Source organism: Rhinolophus sinicus, linkage group LG01 (assembly GCF_036562045.2).
Source record: "Rhinolophus sinicus isolate RSC01 linkage group LG01, ASM3656204v1, whole genome shotgun sequence".
Classification (NCBI taxonomy): Eukaryota; Metazoa; Chordata; class Mammalia; order Chiroptera; family Rhinolophidae; genus Rhinolophus; species Rhinolophus sinicus.
In genome coordinates, this window is record NC_133751.1 from 101619242 (window position 1) to 101639229 (window position 19988).

The 19988-nt window shown below is 36.6% G+C and overlaps 1 long non-coding RNA gene across 3 annotated transcripts in view; it reads right to left on the bottom strand.

The window, feature by feature from the left end:
- Positions 1–19988, bottom strand: part of LOC109456547 (uncharacterized) — a 76724-nt gene that overhangs the window by 46422 nt on the left and 10314 nt on the right. For all 3 annotated transcript variants that reach the window (XR_012496845.1, XR_012496844.1, XR_012496843.1), the window contains exon 3: positions 17497–17689. This is a non-coding gene — a long non-coding RNA (uncharacterized LOC109456547). The remainder of the gene's footprint in view (positions 1–17496; positions 17690–19988) is intronic.

Below are 19988 nucleotides of genomic sequence, written 5' to 3' on the forward strand. Positions count from 1 at the left end.
ATGTAGAATGTTTAAATTTCTTTGTAATTAAATCTCTTAATCTTTTTCTGTAATGTTTCCTTTATTGCTCCTGAAGGTCTCCCTACCACACAGTTGTACAAATATTCTCCTAATTGTTTTGTGAATATTGTGTGTCTTTTACATTCATATCTTTAATCCTCCTAGAATTTACTTTTGTAAATGGTATAACAAAATGATCTAACCACTTTTATACAGATGGGTGGCTAATTATGCCAAATGTATTTATCAAAGAAACAATGAAGTGAAATGCCACCTTTATTATGTATTAAGTTTCCATTCATTCATTTTGGAACTTTATTCAATTACATACATCTATTTGTTTATTCTTGTTTCCATTGGTTTCCTAGGTAGACAATTTTGAGTAATGAAGTTTATTTTAAATCTTGTTGTCTGAGTCCTCCCTCATTAGTAATTTATTTTTAAAATGTGAGACAATTTTCTATTGTAAGTTTAAAATATATTTAACCTTTATATTTAACCTTTTAAAATAGGTATTCTGATATTTAACATTTTAAAATAGGTATTCTGATGATCTGTTAAATTAACTTTATATAATCATTTGGTAGGTTCACACTTTAATGTTACTGACTTTATGGTTGGTTTTCCACCATTTATTTCTGCTTCTCACAGGATGAACTCTAATTTGATTCAGGCACTCACATGTCCCCCGCGCATCCCATCAATTGGAGACACGCTAAATTCCTCTGTGTCTATAGAGTAGGAACATGTGGCACACAGTGATCAGCACAGCCCATCTCCTGGCCTATGTTTACAAATGGTCCTGCAACTCAACCAGACAGTGTGGTACAGGAGAAAGAAATGTCCTTAGTTCCATAAAGCAGCTTCCATGTACAAGGTCTGACAATTAAGTTCACGAACTTATTGCAACAATGCTGCTAACCTTTATTGATATCAGAGGGATTATTCACTATGAATTTGTACCAACTGGACAGTTAACCAAGTGTACTATTTGGAAGTGCTGAAAAGGCTGCATGGAAAAGTTAGACGAAAACGAGCTGAACTTTTCACCAACAATTCATGGCTTTTGTACCAGCTTACATGACACTGTCTGTAAGGGAATTTTTAGCCAGTAAACAAATAACTGTACTTGAACACCCTCCTTACTCACTGATCTGGCCCCCAGTGACTTCTTTCTTTACCTGAAGATAAAGGAAATATTGAAAGGAAGACATTTGGATGACATTTAGGACTTCAAAGGTAATACAATGACAGCTGTGATGGCCATTCCAGAAAAAGAGTTCCACATTGTTTTGAAGGGTGGACTACATGTGGCATCAGTGCATAGCTTCCAAAGGGAGTACTTCAAAGGTGACCAAGTGATATTCAGCAATGAAGGATGTAACACTTTTTCTAGGATGAGTTCGCGAACTTAATTGTCAACCTCGTATGACCTGCTGTTACTATTTTTCTCAAGTCAGTGAGGAAGTCTACAGGCCCACCACTATTGGTAATGCATAGAGATCCCCAAAGGAAGCAGAATGAAGACAAAACTGCCAAATTGAAGACAGAACAGACACACCAAAAGATACATTGAACCAGAGAATCCAACTCTAAACTTCCAGTTTGTTAAGTCAATAAATCTCCTTCCCTCATGTTTCTTAAACTTCATCATGAATAAGAATCACCTAGAAGCCTTGTTAAAACACAAACATCTGGGCCCCACCTTCTGAGATACTGATTCAGTAAGTCTGGGGTAAACCCCAAGAGTCTGCATTTCTAACAAGATCCCAGGTAACGGAACTGCAGCGTGCTCACTGACCAGTTTATGAAACTCTTCCCTGCATTGTTGCAGCAAGTTCGAGTTTCATGTTTTCTTATTTGCAACCAAATGCATCCTAACTAATACACTATCCAGAGTGCTTGCTTATTTATTTATTTAGTTAGTTAGTTAGTTTTAAAGTCATGTTCTTCTTTATCGATAAAGTTTGTTTGCTTATTTATTTATAAAAATTTATACTAGGTCCCTTTCTTTTCATGGTTAATTCATTCCTTAGATAAATTATAAGTTTTGTGAGCTAATGTAAATACTACAATTATTATTTTTTTTGCCTATGTGTAAGATATATGTGCACATGTGTGTAGTATATATCTATAGTCTTGGAATATTTATTAACATTCAGACAATTTACTAAAATGATAATGAGAGATGGTTTGTATTACAATCTCTTTGGTTTTCAAGATATAATATCTGTCACATTCAGGATCCCAGCAGAAAAAAGTCAGCACACTCTAAATTTTTAATTGATGAAAGTTTAATGGGCTATTTACAGAGGCATTAACTGGTTTAAAGGAACATGGTTGAGATGTGGAAGCATTAAAGGGAAAGATCAAAATACATATTTTTCATACATGCAGAGGCTGATAAAGTTTATGACCATGAACACTCAGAAAAAAATTGAGAATATACATTAGAAAATACATTTCCTTCCCCAGAAAGGAAAATGTTGGAAAAAGATAGAGAATAATAATTTCATAAAGTGAATATTTGAGTCTAAATAATTGATGCCATTTAAAAATAATAGCCTCATAATATCACTCATCAAACTTCAAATTATTATCACATTTAGTGGTGACAAGTGAGAAGAATGAAGAAAGAAAGGAAGACAACGTTCCTATCTTAGGTAGAAAATAATGGATATGGCTCAATCTAAATAACATCAGAAAAAGAGTTGAAATACATATGTTAAGATTTTAAAGACATACACTAGATAGAGAGAACTAGGGTTTACAACTTTTTCCCACAAATAGAAAAAAAAATTACAAGTAATCTTAATGGATCAAATTAAAAGAAGATAAGGAAAACACAGCAACAGAAAAGAAGAGTATAGGTGATATAAAAACAATAATATGGCAAGGAAAAATTCAGGCAATAGGAGTCACACAAAATAAATGCATTAAATTCTCCAAGTCATAAGTTTTATAAGAAGCCAATTACATGCTTCTTTTAAAAGTTAATAATCTAGAAAGTAATGTTGTAAACTAAAAATTAATTCATGCTAATTGAGCACTAGGCAAACACTAACTCAAAGAAAGTAGTTATACCAATGTTGAGATTGGACAAAAGAGAATTCAAGATAAAGGTCATTGAAAGGGATAAAGAGATATATTAGCTCCCAATAAAGTTATAGGTCTATAATGATACAACAGTCATGAAACTTTGCCACATAGCTTTGGAAATTTTTAAAGTAAAAACTGGTGCAAACATCAGGGGAACTGGACAATTTCACAGTCATAATAGGAGAAATCAAGTAATTAGGGGACAAAAAATTGAGAAAGACATAAATCAAGGGTAGCAAACACTTTCTGCAAAAGACCAGATAGCAAATGTTTTAGACGTGAGGGCCAGGTGGTCTCTGTCACGTAACTCATCTTTGCTGTTGCAGTGTGAAAGCAGCCAAAACTAATCCATAAATGAATGAGTGTAGCTGTTTTAATAAAACTTTATTTACAAGTGTAGGAGAGGAAAAACAATTTTGCATCTACCCTTGAGTTCTTAGCTGAAACCCCCTGTAATAAAGGACAGATTAATAAGAGAAAAATGAACAGAAGTTTATTAACATGTATACCTCCTAGGTACATGGGAAGTATGCAGAGAAAGTGAGAATTCTCACAAGTGGTTTAGAATTCAGAATTAAATACCATCTTAATTGGGAAAGGAGAGAGGTATATAGAGAATTTAGAGGGGAGTAAATGATTTTTAAGAAAGATGAATGGGTCCTAAGAAAGATGAGTGGTATGGTAGTTTGTGACAAATTTTGTCTGAGTGTGGTAGTCTCCTCTCCTGGGATAAAAGCAATCTTCCCTGGTTGATGAAACTCCTGGGGAAGGTATCTGTGACAATTGAGTTTTTTTAGAGGATTTATCTTTAGGCAGATAGGAGGAGTTCAGAGAAATCCTCTCCCTGCATTTACTGTTTTTCAAGTGCCTACAGTTCAAAATAATCAATATATCAAAGTGGTTAATTTGGGGTGTCATGTCCTGAACTCCTGCAGTCATATTGTGGCGTGGCATGTTCTCCTACCATTCATAACTACAAGTGACGGACAAAATTTGACCTGTAACTGTAGTTTGCCAACCTCTGTTAGCGACTATTTGAATAGCACAACAAGGAAATTGATCTATAAATATGTAAGCACCCACTGAAGAAATGACACTCATAGGATATAACTAGGGAGCAACTACTTCCACACCAAACCACTGCTCTGTGGGGCTAGTCTTTCCCTTTCCCGGGGTAAAATCTATCATTTTTTGGATCACTCTCTGAAACTCAGAGTTATGAGTCACTTTGAATCATAATGCACATTTAATTCAGTAACTAAATATTCAGTCCTATGCAATGGTTGAAACCTGGAGCTTGATTGAATGGTAGAGCTTCTGCCTCTGTCTGTATTAACCTAACTCTGGCTGAGGCCCAAGGCTGCAGTTTACTTGAGCTGGAGGTTGCAAAGCTGATTTCAGCCCTTTCTTCACAAGACTTACTTAACTTGAGAAAGCCCCTCTCAGTACAATGTGAGAGTACTTACCACTGAGTTTTCGTGACCTCCATCAAATCCGAGATAGGAAGAGTTCCAATATAACATTTCAATAGAAACTTTTCAGTATTCATGAAAATTTTATTTAAAAAGACCATGTAATCTTTTACACAAGGAAACTCTCAAGGAGGAGCCCAAATCAGAAATCACTGAAGCTACATTTTCGGCAATAAATAAACTGAAAATAAAGGCAAATACTTATTTAGATATTAAAAAGACTTCTCTAAGTAACTCTTGGGTTAACTTGGGAGATCAAAGCTAAAATTAAATTATAATTAGAAATGAGCAATGAGAATACTGCCTGGCCTATCATGTGACTATGATTGAAACACTACACAGAGGAAAATACATAGCCCTTAAATCATTTATTTAAAAAAAAATAGGACTAAAAATAAATGCAATTACTCTCTGGGAAAGAAAGTAAAGGACAGGTACAGTTGTAGCAATGTGCTGTCAGGTTACACCTGCACACAGTTTGGTTGTCATAGTAACAGCTGAGAAGAAAAGGTGAACTGAGAGAATGTGAGATTGGATACAAAAGGGGTTGAAGCATTATATCTCATTAATCAAGATTACAAGGAAACATTGATTTTCTTAAACATCTGATGGGATAAAATGCCAAGAGAATGATTTAATTTGGTCAATATTTGGTGTTATTCCTTATTTGAAGCCATTCTATGGTTTAAAATAAAACAAAATAACTAGAACATACAAAAGCAAGCTTGCAATTATATAAAATGGAATTAAATTGGTTTGAGTAAAGGGCCAAACAGATTGCAGTTAAATGAAATGTTGGTATCTAAAGTTAAGTAATTTCATCCTAATTCACTCTGTTGTAATAAAACACTTAAGCATACACATTATGGATATAAGGTCACCCACTGTTCTGAGTCTCCCAAAAAGAAGCTCATAGCTAAGTTATAAATTAATTTAAAAGGTTTTATAAAATTGTAAATGTTTTACTGAGCCTTTAGAAATGCTTCCATGGGAAATTACTAAGAATGCAATAAAAATATTTTTAACAGGTTTAAACTGGCAATTTAAACTTTTCTAACATGAAAGATTATTATTTTTCAAAATCAGCTCAGCATCAACAGTTTTTTTAAGATGTGAATCCATTTAAAGAAATAAAATAGTTTCTCAAATGGTTTTTTTCTTCTATTCTACTCTTAGTAGAAAATTTCAAATGATTTCAGGAAAACAAAACCAACATATACTCTTTTGAGATTGAGTTAAAGCCGATTTTTGAATTTTTAAAAGATGTTTAGGTCTATTTTATGTTGATTTGAAATGTGTCTTATTCACAAGTTCAAAATATCCAGTCAGACTGTATTCAGTTTTGACTACTGTTTCTATTATTTTTTTCTAAATACTGCATTGATTATTATAACAATGCAATGTAGAGAAATGAGTCTTATCCTGCCAAAGAATCAAAATATAAATATATTTTAGAATTATGCATAAATGTATTAAATAATTTAATTAATTAATAATAAATGGAGTAGTTTGGAGTCCTTCTCTTTTTTTCCTCACCCCAGAAGTGCAAGGGAGGGAGAAATACATTCTACTAGGGGGAAGGAGGTTTAGAAAGACCCCTACAAGGGAAAAGGCTTGAAATGAATCTTGAATCACATGGTGGTGTTAGGCAACGAAACTATTGTTTACATGTGACCCTTCTCACTGGCTCCATCCCCTCAAATTCTTTAACTTTCTCTTTAGAGAGAATTAAGGTTATGGAAATTGAACAACTACTGTGTTTCCCCAAAAATAAGACCTACCCCAAAAATGAGCCCCAGTTAAAATTGTCAGCCAGTGTGCGATGTCAGAGGGATAGTGGATGGGGGGAGGGGGGTTGACACAGTGTGAGGGATATAAATGATAAACGTCTAAGTATTACTTTGTTTTGTGCACCTGAAACTGATAAAAAAAAAAAGAAGAAGAAAAAAGATTGTCAGCCAGACGGATACATTTAGTACATTCTGACGATGTTCCAGAAGAAGATGACATGACTGTATTTGAATAAATGTAGATTGTGTATATGAAAAAAAATAAGACATCCCCTGAAAATACGCCCTAATGCATCTTTTGGAGCAAAAATTAACATAAGACCCAGTCTTATTTTCAGATAAATACAATATAAGACCTGGTCTTATTTTGGGGGAAACATGGTGTGTATTACATGGAGTAAATTACTTTGGGCATGTTTTTGACCTCCCAGATATGACCCTTATGTTAAGGATAGCATCACATAAGAGAGTAGTTTTCACTAGAGTGTGTTAAATGTTGGTTCATGCAGTCAGGTTCTGCTGGCATTGTATTTGTAGTTGTACAGTTGTTTACTCATTACTGTAATTGTTATATACCACATCCAATGAAACTAGTGGTCAATTAACAATGCTTTTAACCTTGTCAGGAAAGGATAAATAACATCACACTAATAACAGTTTTGAAAGCAATTAGGGCATGAAAGGAAGGATAGAAACTAGAAAAACCATAATAATATATTAAGAGCTTTCACAAAGCAAAAGGATAATATTTATTTGAAAATTTAATGAAATACCAACTATCCACCCAAAAGTGCGCTCTGAATAATTTATCATATTAAAGATTATTCCTCTAAATTTACCATATGCTCTTTTTTTTTAAAGGATGCTTAATTAAAATTTCCATATGGCTAAAGAAATTTCTTTTAATGGCTCCATGAATTCTAATAAAATACTTTTTATGCTCTGTGGCATTATCCACATTTACCCTTGTAACTTTCCTTCTTGAACATAACTTTGGTCAATGTGGGTTTTGTTTTGGTATTTTCTTGCTAAAATCTGCATCTTTCTCTTTTTTAAAAAATAATCTGACATCAAAGCATTTTTACTCATATTGAAAACCCTCATCAACTGCTGTTTGTTTCTCTTTGGTAACATCACCAATCCCCCTGGACCTAGGTGACCTTAGCAGGATATATTCCTTTCCCATGTTCTCCTATTCTATTTCCTGCAGTGTCTGATGTAAAACAGATTTTAAAGTTCATACTAGAACAGAGGTCAACATGAAAGATTCTAGGATCCTGGCCTTTGGTTTTGCTTCTGGTCTTTATTATTACAACAAATAGTTAGTTGAACTTTTATTTTCCATGTCATATAAAAACATTGGAATGACAGCTCTGTCTTTTTAATCATAGATCAGGATTTTCAAAGGAGTCTCAAATATCTAACAACAGGTATAAGGGGGGAAATAACAGTAACACAACATAATGAAAATGAACTGTAACATTCTTAACATTTTTAAAACCTGGGAAACAACAAGCATGCCATCTAATTCCATGCTCTGCTCTGTTTCTCCTGTTTTGATCCACAGTGTGTCTTCAAACAGTCTAAGTCCCATCCCTCCACTGGTTTTGTGGATTCTATTCTCTGCTGCTTCATTTGGGAACATACACTGCACATTTTCTCCTTTTCTCTTCTATATAGTCAAATTAGATCTTTCCAGCTTTCAAACATGCACTGATTTCATCCACTTCAAAATAAAACTAGCCCATTCCCATAGCTCCTACAGCTTCTGCTAACTCTCCTCTCTCCTACACAACCAGACTTGTCCAGTGGATGACCTAGTCTACACACTTTGATGCCTCATCTTCCTCTCCCTCCTTAACCCACTCCAGTCTACTTCTACCAAAACAGGTCTTTCTAAAGTCACCAAAATCCAAAGGCCATTTATCAATGTTCCTCTTAGCAGCAAACTAAGAAGGATTCACCTTCCTTCTTGAAATACTTATTCTGGGGCATCTAAATCCTACATGAGGGGATAAAAAAATTACTAATTTTATACCCTTCCTGCAGATCTTCCCCTCTCCCGGGTCTTTCCTTTCCTCTCACATTGTCCTCTCCCCAATTTGAGAAATTCTAAGCTCTTCTACTACACCACTCTTTGGGATTTTGAGATGCATAATATTTTGAAAGAGGAGAAAAACAATAGAAGGACTAAAAGATTGAAATTATATTATGGAGGAGTGGAGAGTTATTTATTTAATAAAATATTGGATGTGCAGATATGAATGAGAAGGAAAAGTCAAATACATTCTTTGTGAACAAAATTGTTTTATCCTTTACATTAAGCTTTTTTATTCTGAGTCAATGGAAAACCACTGAAATGTTTTAGGGAAGAGATATTGGAACAGGTGGAATCTGATGGAGATGAAGAAAGGTTAGAAATAGATTTTATTTAATATTTACTAATTAACTGGGAATTAGGATATCTTCAAAGTTGTTGATATACTTGCAAGTAAGGGATAGAGATATTTCAAAAATATTCTTGGAGACTTGACTTTCTCTTCAGATAAACTTATCCATTCCTAAGTCAACATGGATTGGCTTGGGTGATGTCAGAAGCATGGTGCCATGAGCGGTCCCCCTGATCTCTCCTTTTGAAATTACAAGTTGAACAGCTAAAATCCAACAAAGCATTCCCTGCTCAATACACAAACACATCTGATAGATTTGTGCATCAAAACATCTGAAGGTGGATGAATTGAAGAGAACAGGGAGGAGGGAAGGAAGAAGAGGGAAGGTGCCACAGAGGTGGCTGGAGCTCTTTGGGGGTCTCCAGAGAGGGGAGAAATCCAGCTGTAGGTGCACTCTTGGTAGCTCAGGACATTCCTGTCTGAGTGATCAGCATCTACTGTAGCCAAACCCAGTGACTGGGGCAGAGACAGAACACAGAAGTTTGGCAGCTGCGGTCTAGCAGACTCCATTGTCAGGCAGAAAACAAAGCCATGGAGCCTGGCCACCTCCCCTACCCTCCCAGAGCTTGCCTCCCTGCACCCTACAAGAGCTAGCAGCGGGCCCCACAAGAAACTGTACCAATGAGTGTCAGATTACAAAGCAGAATATCTACAGCCCTGAGAGTTGGACAGATAGTTTCAGAGAACAGACACACACTGAAGCTAATCACAGTGACAAGGGTGGAGATCCAGAGGCGAGGCAGCTGAGGTCTGGCAGTCACCATTATTGGGAGGAGAACAAAGCCATAAACACCCCAGTGGCCTCCCACACAACCCCACCCCCACCCATCGCTGCTGATCCTGCGGGGTCAGGGCACATGAGACAACTCGGTCAGTGCATCTGGCTGCAGGGGCAGTGTCAAGATATCAGGGTCTTGGAAGCCCATCACCCACCACATTCTCCCATGAAAGTGGTACACTAAGACCAAGGCAACCTGGTCACAGAGAAGAGGCCCACCTCCCCAAGGATTAAAGACATTTTCCAATGCCCAGCACAGATACCAAAAGCAGGAGCAGTGTAAGGGAAAATAAAACATTTGCACTCCAGTGCCCTTACTGGAAAACAAAACAACTCTTCTGATCAACCTGTTGCAGAGTTCACTCCCATAAATGTCTAGGTAGAGAAATAATCCATAAAATATAATGAGCAATCCAAGTAACAAGGCAGTTCAGAAAGACAATTAAAATCTCCAGAAAATAAACTTAAAGACATGGAAATATGTGATTTAAATGATAAAGAAATCAAGACTGTAGTTTTGAAAAACTTCAAACAGATGCAAGAAAACTGAAATAGGCAGTGTAATGAGCTCAGAAATAATATCATTGAATGAAAGGAATACTTCACCAAAGAGATGAAACTTTAAAAAAGAACCAAATAAAAATTCTAGAGATAAAGTATTCAATAAAAGAGATGAAGAACGAAATAGCAAGCTCAGGAAATAGAATTGATAGATGGAGGAAAAAAATAGTGATATTGAAGATAGAAATCTGGAAATGACACAGATAAAAGAAGAGAAAAACTTGAGAGGAAAGAAAGGAAGGAAGGAAGGAAGGAAGGAAGGAAGGAAGGAAGGAAGGAAGGAAGGAAGGGAAAGAGAGAAAGAATTCTATGAGAACTATCTGACCCCACCAGAAAGAGCACTATAAGAATCAAGAGTATACCAGAAGGAGAAGAGAGGGAAAAGAGAACAGAGAGCCTATTCAAACAAATAGTTGATGAGAACTTCCCAAACCTATGGAAGGAACTGGATCCTTGTATACAAGAAGCAAACAGAACACCTAATTACCTCAATCCTAAAAGGCCTTCTCCAAGGGACATTATACTAAAACTGTCAAAATTTAATGAACATGAAAGACTTCTCAAGACAGACAGAGAAAAGAAGATGGTAACCTACAAAAGAAAGCCCATTATATTATCATCAGACTTTTCAGCAGAAACTCTACAAGCCAGGAGAGAGTGGAATCAAATATTCAAACTATTGAAAGAGAGAAATTACCAGCCAGGAATAATATGTCCAGAAAAGTTATCCTTTAGATGTAAAGGAGAAATAAAAAAACTTTCCAGATATACAGAAACTGAGGGAATTTTCCACCACAAAGCCTGCATTACAGGAAAAACTGAAAGAGGTTATTCTACTTGAAACAAAAAGATAAAAGGATACAAAATTATGAGTAAGATGTCTAACAGAGAGAAGCAGGAAATTACACTTATTCTGAATAGGGTACTATATACTTAAATGTGAAACAAAGGCTGAAGGAGGTTAAAAAAATTGTAAAGAAGAAAAAGAAGACAATAGCTACTACAACTCAGAAATAAACTCACAGCATAAATAGGGATAATTTGTGATAACAAAACCATAAAAGAGGAGAGGGTAAAAGTCTGAATTTGCAAACGGGAATGCGGAAAGGATGCATGTAGAAGAAATAGGACTACTGCATATGAAATTTCCTTTTGTGTAAACTTAATGGTAACCACACAAAAAAGAAAAAAACAGAACTGAGACATATAACATTAAAAAAAAAAAGAAACAGGGAAAAAATTATACAATACCACCAAAATAAAATAACAGACAGAAACACAAGGGCAAAAAAACAGTGGAGACAAAAAGCTACCAGAAAACAAAAGATAAAATGGCTATAAGAAATCTTCCTCATATATCAGTAATCATCCTAAATGTAAATGGACTAAACTCACCAATAAAAGGCACAGAGCAGCAGAGTGGATCAAAAAACAAAACACAAACATAATGCTTCAAGAGACACATCTCGGGTGTAAGGAAAAATATAGTTCAAAGTGAAAGGGTGAAAAATGATACTCCAAGAAAATGGCATCCAGATAAAACATGTGTAGTCATACTCATGTCTAACCAAACAAGCTTCAAGATGAAAAAGGTAACAAGAGACAAAGATGGACATTTCATAATAATAAAGGGGACTATACATCAAGAAGACATAACACATCAATATATATGCTCCCAATCAGAGGGCACCAAAATATATAAAGTAACTACTAACAAAAGTAAAGGGGGGTAATGACAAAAGCACAATTAGAGTAAGGAACCTAAATATCGCCATTGTATAGATCAACCAAACAGAAAATCAATGAGGTAATATCAGCCTTAAATGATACATTAAACAAAATGGATATATTCAATATTTACAGAGCCTTTCAACTCAGAATAGCAGACTATTATTTTCTACTGCAGATGGAACATTCTCAAGGAGAGACCATATTGGAACACAAAACTAGGCTCAACAAATTTAAGAAGAATTAAATTATATCAAGCATATTTTTCGAACACAATGCTTTGAAATTGGAGATCAACTGCAAAAAAGAAAGCGAGAAAAAAAAACAAATATATGGAGATTGAACAACATGGTACTAAAGAACAACTGGGTCAAAGAAAAAATAAAAGAAGAGATCAAAAGATACATAGAAACAAATGAGAATGAAAATACAACATATCAAACGTTTTGGATACAACAAAAGTAGTAATAAGAGGGAAGTTTATATCATTACAAGCCTATCTCAAGAAACAATCAAAATTCCAAATAAACAACCTAACCTCAGGTTTTAAAGAACAAAACAAAAACCAAACAAACAAAAATAAATGAAGCCCAAAGTCAACAGGAGGAAGGAAATAATAAAATTTAGAGCAGAACTAAATGAAATAGAGAATAAAAAAAGAATAGAAAAAAATTAATGCAACAAAGAGTTGTTTCTTTGAAAATATTAATGAAATTGACAACCGGCTGGCTAGACTTCCTAAGGGGAAAAAAAAAAAGACCAAATAAACAAAATCAGAAATAAAAGAGGAGAAATTACAATGTATATCACAGAAATACAAAGTGTGATACAAGAACGCTAGGAAGGACTATACGCCACCAAATTCAATAACCTAGAAGAAATGGACAAGTTCTTAGAAGTACATAACCTTCTTAGACTGACTCACAATGAACTGGAAAATCTAAATAGGCTGATCGACAGTAAGAAAATTTAAACAATCATCCTAAACATCCCCAAAAGTAAAAGCTCAGGACCAAATGGCTTCACTAGTAACTACTACCAAACATTCAAAGATTATTTATACATGTCCTTCTCAAATTCTTCCAATAATTGAAGAAATGGCAATACTTCCTAACTCATTTTATGAGGGCAACATTACCCTGATACAACACCTGGTATGACACATAGACACACACAAAAATAAAAGAAAACTGCAGACCAATATCTCTGATGAATACACATGAAAAAAATCCATAAACAAAATATTAGCAAATCGAATACAAAAATACATTAAAAAGATTATACATTATGATCAAATGGACTTCATTCCAGGCATATAAGGATATTTCAACATACACAAATAAATCAATGTGATATACCACATAAACTAAATAAAGGATAAAAATACTATGATCAAGTCAATAGATGCAGAAAAAGCATTTGGCAAGACACAACACCAAATTATTATTAAAACACTTAATAAAATGGGCATAGACGGAAAGTACATCCACATAATAAAGACCATATGTGACAAACTCTCAGCTGATATGATACTTAATGAAAACCTGAAAGCTTTTCCTCTAAAATCAGGAACACAAGGGCAACAATCCAAGATTGAGGAGTAGATAAACACTGTGCTTGTCTCATACTATGAACACATCAAAATTACAACTAAATTATAGAGCAATCAACCAGGAGAATCATCTGAAGTCTGGCTGAACAGAAGTTTTATAATTAAGGATATAAAGAAGAAGTCACATTCAAACTTGTAGGTGTGAAGACACAAAATGGGCTGCCCCAACCTCCATGCAGTAGAGGAAAACTGGGAGGGACATCTCTGCCACAGAGGTTTCCCAACAGAGGAGCAAGAGATCCCAGTCATAAACCAGACTCCTCAGCCCACAGTATCGGTGTCGAGAAAAGGAGCCCCCATAACATCTGACTGTGAAAAAATAGTGGAGATTTTTCTGGGTGGGACAGAGGGCTGCAGGAACACCAGACATCCTCAAAAAGGGCCTGCACACAGACTCACTCGCTCTCAGGCACTCACCCAAAGCTCTGGAGGAGAGACGGTGACTTGGGGGTGGGGGGTGTCAGAAGTATGTGGTGGCAGACTGAGGTGTGTGGCTTCAGGGTAAGAGGGCTGGAGGACACTCGCCATTTTCCCTGTAAGGGGCCTTATCCCTTGCAGCCAAGTGCCATCTTTCCTGTGTTAAGCGCTCCGCTTCCAGCCGAATCTGAATCTGATTGGTCTGGTGAGCTCTGCTGCTCCATCCTGCTGACTCACTGAGATCCTGCCCCCACCCAACTTCCCCAAGCCTGAGGCACTTTCTCACAGAGCAGCCAGCTCCACCCACATTTCACTCTTTCTTAGAAAAGTATCAGAGTACAGGGGCCCCACGTGGGCAGGCAGCAACTGGCCTCAGTGTGCTCTGAGAATTGAGAAGCACCGTTGTTTCCCTGAAAATAAGACCTAGCTGAACAATCAGCTCCAATGCGTCTTTTGGAGCAAAAATTAATATAAGACCCTGTATTATATTATATTATATTATATTATATTATATTATATTATATTATATTATATTATATTATATTATACCTGGTCTTATAGTAAAGTAAGACCTGTTCTTATATTAGTTTTTGCTTCAAAAGATGCGTTAGAGCTGATGGTCCAGCTAGGTCTTATTTTCGGGGAAACACGGTAACTCCAGGCTCAGCACTGGCACCGAACCAGAAGCTACATTAACCTGGTGACCACAACTCTTCACACTCTAGTGATTCCCTCAGACTCTGCTTCATCCTACTCCCATACCACACTGGGTTTTATCAGTGGCTGAACCTTACAGGAGTTGGAAGGTGGCAGCAGGACTTAGGGTGTCCTGGCTTTCTACAGAGCTATCCCAGAACTGGCACTGGTTGCAGTTGTCTTTGGTTCACAGTGTGGCCTCTCCCAAGCACCTCCATGTCCAGCACAGGCAGTGACCAACCATGGACCACTTGGTAGATCCTACCAGATAGTCCCCCACTGGTCACAGGCAGTGGCTGACCTGGGCTTACACCAGAGCCCCTCCTAAGAAGCCCAGAACCATCATATTTGGAGGCTGTTTTCCAATTGTGTGGACCACAGCAAAGCACCACACAATTAGCCCCACAAGTGGCACTCTGAAAGGTCTCAACAGAGCCTGCTGGAGCGATTCACACTCCATGGTGTAAGCTCCCCACACAGCAGCCTATAAGTTGTTGGTGGGGCCAAACCCCACAGCCAGTCAGCCTGAGGATCAATCCCACCCACTGGCATGGCAACAGCAATCAAGGCTCAAATATAATAGGAGGGCACATAAGGGACACTCCTGGAGGACGTGGAACAGGTGACCAGGGAGACTGTGCCAGGACCCCACAGAGCCACCTGGCCAAGACTAGGAGATATAGCAGCCCTAATTCATACATAGAAACAAACACGGAGAGGCAGCAAAGATGAGGAAACAAAGAAATACATGCCAAATGAAAGAACAACAACCACAAAAAAACCTCCAGAAAAAGAACAAAATGGAGGCAAGCAACTTACCAGAGACAGAGTTCAAAACTCTGTTTATAAGGATGCTCAAGAAGCTTAGTGAGAACTTCAACAAAGAGATAGCAAGCATTAAAAAAAAAAGACATAGAAACCCTAAAAACTAATCAGTCAGAGGTGAAAAAATACAATAACTTCAATGAAGAATGTACTAGAAAGAATCACCAGCAGATGAGATGAAGCAAAGGACTGAATTGGTGATTTGGAAGACAAGCTAGCAGAAAATACCCAATTGGAACAACAAAAAGATTTCAAAAAATGAGGATAATGTAAGAGACCTTTGGGACAATATCAAGCATAACAATATTTGTGTCATAGGGGTACCAGAAGGAGAAGAGAGAAAGCAAGTGATTGAGAACCTATTTGAAGAAATAATGACTGAAAACTTTCTAACCTGGTGAAGGAAATAGACATAGAAGCTCATAGGCAGAGAGTCCCAAATAAGATGTTCTACCCAAACAAGCCCACACCAAGACACAGTATAATTAAAATGGCAAAGGTTAAAGACAAAGAGAGAATCCTAAAAGCTACAAGAGAAAGACAACTAGTAATTTATAAGGGAGCTTCCATATGATTGCCAGCTGATTTCTCAACAGAAACTTTCCAGATCAGAAGGGAATGGCAGAAAATATTCAAAGTGATGAAAAGCAAGGACCTACAACCAAGAATACTCTATCCAGCAAGGCTGTCATTTAAAATTGAAAGACAGATAAAGAGTTTTCCAGACAAGAAAAAGCTAAAAGAGTTAATCACCACCAACCCAGTATTACAAGGAATGTTCAAGGAACTTCTTTAAGACAAAAAACAATCAAAAAGATAAAAAATAGGACTAATAAAATGGCAATAGCTACATATCTATCAACAATCACTTTCAATGCAAAATGATGAAATAACATATCAATATCAATAACACAGCATGGCTGAATGGATAAGAAAACAAAACCCGGGGCAGACGGGTGGCTTGGTTGGTTAGAGCGCAAGCTCTGGGCAACAGGCTGCCGGTTCGATTCCCACATGGGCCAGTGAGCTGCGCCCTCAGCAATTAGAATGAAGTCAATGAGTTGCCACTCAGCTCCTGGGTGGCCAGATGGCTCAGTTGGTTGGAGCACGGGCTCTCAACCACAAGGTTGCCAGTTCGACTCCTTGACCCCTGCAAGGGATGGTGGGCTGCGCCCCCTGCAACTAACACTGGCAACTGGACCTGGAACTGAGCTGCGCCCTCCGCAACTAAGATTGAAAGGACAACAACTTGACTTAGAAAAGTCCCAAAAGTACACACTGTTCCCCAACAAAGTCCCGTTTCCCTACCCCAATAAAATCTAAAAAAAAAAAGAAAACAAATCCCTTATATATACTGCCTACAAGAGACTCACTTCAGATTGAAAGACACACACAGACTGAAAGTAAAGCAATGGAATAATTTATTTCATGAAAATAGAAATGGAAAAAAAAAGAAAGAAAGCTGCAGTACCAATACTCACACCAGACAAAACAGATTTTAAACCAAAGGGTATAAAAGAGACAAAGAAAGACAAACAATCCAATTAAAAAATGGGCTGAATACCTGAACAGACACTTCTCCCAAGAAGACATACAAATGGCCAACAGATATATGAAAAGATTCTGAACTTCAGTAGCTATTGGGGAAATACAAATCAAAACCACAATGAGATACCACCTCACACCTTTTAGAATGGCTATCATCAACAAGACAAATAATAACAAGTGTTGGAGATGCTGTAAAGAAAAAAGTACCCTCATACACTGCTTGTGAAAATGGAAACTGGTACAGCCACTATGGACAACAATATGGAGGTTCCTCAAAAAATTAAGAATAGAATTACTGTACAACCCAGCAATCCCTATTCTAGCCATCTACCAAAAAAATCTGAAAATATTTATCGTAAAGATATATGCATCCCTATATTCATTGCAGCATTATTCATTGTGGTGAAGACATAAAAACAATTAAAATATCCTTCTATAGATGATTGGATAAAGAAGATGTGGTACATACGAGATCAGATAATTAAGTTCATGAACTCATCCTAGAAAAATTGCTACATACCTCATTGCAGAATGTCACTACAGTCACCTTTGAAGTACTCCCCTTGGGAAGCTATGCACAGACGCCAGAGCCTAGTCCACTCTTCAAAGCAATTTTGGAACTCTTTTTCTGGAATGGCCATCACAGCTGTCGTCGTACCACACTTTGTGTCCTGAATGTCATCAGAATGTCTTCTTTTCAATATTTTCTTTATCTTTGGGTAAAGAAAGAAATCATTGGGGGTCAGATCAAGTGAGTAGGGAGGGTGTTCCAATACAATTATTTGTTTACTGGCTAAAAATTCCCTCATTGACAGTGCCATGTGAGCTGGTGCATGGTCGTGATGCAAGAGCCATGAATTGTTGGCGAAAAGTTCAGATCATCTAACTTTTTCACGCAGCCTTTTCAGCATACCAAATAGTAAACTTGGTTAACTATTTGTCCCATCGGTACAAATTCATAGTGAATAATCCCCCTGATATCAAAAAAAGGTTAGCAGCATCGTTGCAACAAGTTCGTGAACTTAATTGTCAGACCTCACATATGCAATGGAATACTACTTAGCCATTAAAAAAAACAAGATGTAATACTGCCATTTGTGACAACATGGATGGATCTTGAGATTCATTATCATGCTAAGCAAAATAAATCAGACAGAAAAAGTCAAGAACCATATTTTACTCATATGTGAGATATAAAACTGAAAGCAACAAACAAACAAAAACTCATAGTCACTGACAACAGTTTAGTGGTTACCAGAGGGAAAGGGGAGAGGGGAAAGTAGAAAAGGGTGTCAAATATATGGTGACAGAAGAAGATTTGACTTTGGGTGGTAAACACATAATGCAATATATAGATGATGAATTATGGAATTGCACACTTGAAATCTATATAATTTTATTAACCAATATGATCTCAATAAACTTAATCTTTTAAAAAAGCAATAGGTTAAGTAATGTGCATATTTTGAGAATGAGAATCTTATGCAGTCAAAAACTAATTATACTGAAAAAAATATAAATTGTTGGTAGCATACAGCTCTAGAAAATAAATGTAGCAAGCTACAATGTCATTGAAACATTTATAATATTTATAGCGGTTCAAATATAAGTTGTCAATTATTAACTAAACAAAACAAAACATGGATTGGCTCTAAGCAAATTACTTCTACATATATGTTGTCAACCTAGATACTATCTCTGAATGATAGACTCAGATATCTACTCCATGGCTGATATTTCCACCAAGATGTATAAACATCCAAAAGGAACTCATGACCTGTATTGCACATCTTCTGTCTTCTACCCCCAAAACATTCTTTTCGAGGGTCACTTATCACCCTGAATGCTGCTCCTGTCTATTGTGGTGCTCCACAAACTTTGGACTCATCCAAGATGAACCATTAAAAAAAAAAAAAAAAAAAAACCACAATCTATAGTCCTGCACCAGTTAGAATGTTGATAGCTACAAATAAATAACAGGACATTTAACCTAAGTGGCTTAATAATGAGTGATTTGTTGTTTCATATAACAAGAAATACGAATGTAGCAGTTTCAAGAATGATTAACTCAAAGGTCTGACAATACCATCAGCACACTAGCAATTGCTGTATGTTCCTCAGCATTTGCCAGTGCATTTCATTAAAAATCCAAGGTGGTTGGTTTAGTTCTAAACATGTTGTGAGATCACAAGGACAATCTACCAAAATCAGACAGAAAATAAGGAAAAGGACAAAAGAGATAAAGGAACATGCTACTCAAAAGAAATCTCATGTAGCAATATTAATAATCAAGTATATTGGCACTGATTCTGAAACAAAATTTCTTGGTTTTCAATTCTATCCCTACTATATGTTAGCTGTATCACCCTGAGCAAATTACTTAACTTCTCTGCTTTCATTGCCTGTTTACTCCAACCACTTGATTCTTGTGAGGGTCAATCATGGTCGTTAGCAGTTTGCAGGTGACCCTGGCCATTGTGCTTGGTCCAGGAGTAACCATGTTACCAGAGAGAGCAGTCAGAGCCTTTACTAGGATTATTAATACTAAGTTGGGAGGAAAATCACCCTTCCCTCTGGAACTGCTGAATATGCCACAACCTCCACCCTCCACCTGTGTGATAAGCAGGAAGCTTTCTGAACTGAAGAAAGAATGTGGCCATAATCTAGAGAAAAGCCAAAATGAGAGATGAAGAGAAAGAGGAAGAGTCCAGATAAGATTTTTAAAGTCTAGCTCTACCTTCCCATTTAGACGAGCCACAGTTCATGTTCTTTTTGGCTTCAGCTGGATTAAAATGGACTTCATTTCCTTACAGAGAATAGTATTATTTAGGTCTATATCTCGTGGTACAAGCTGATCGCAAACTATAGTTTGTAGTCCCTACTTGACTTAGTAGTTAAACTCTTCCATCTGTATACAAGACTTGAATAATCCTTCTCCAAACTTGGAACAGCAGCTGAAGCTGAAGAGACATGGACTAAGTAGGCGTTAGATGTGTAATTAAACCATATGAA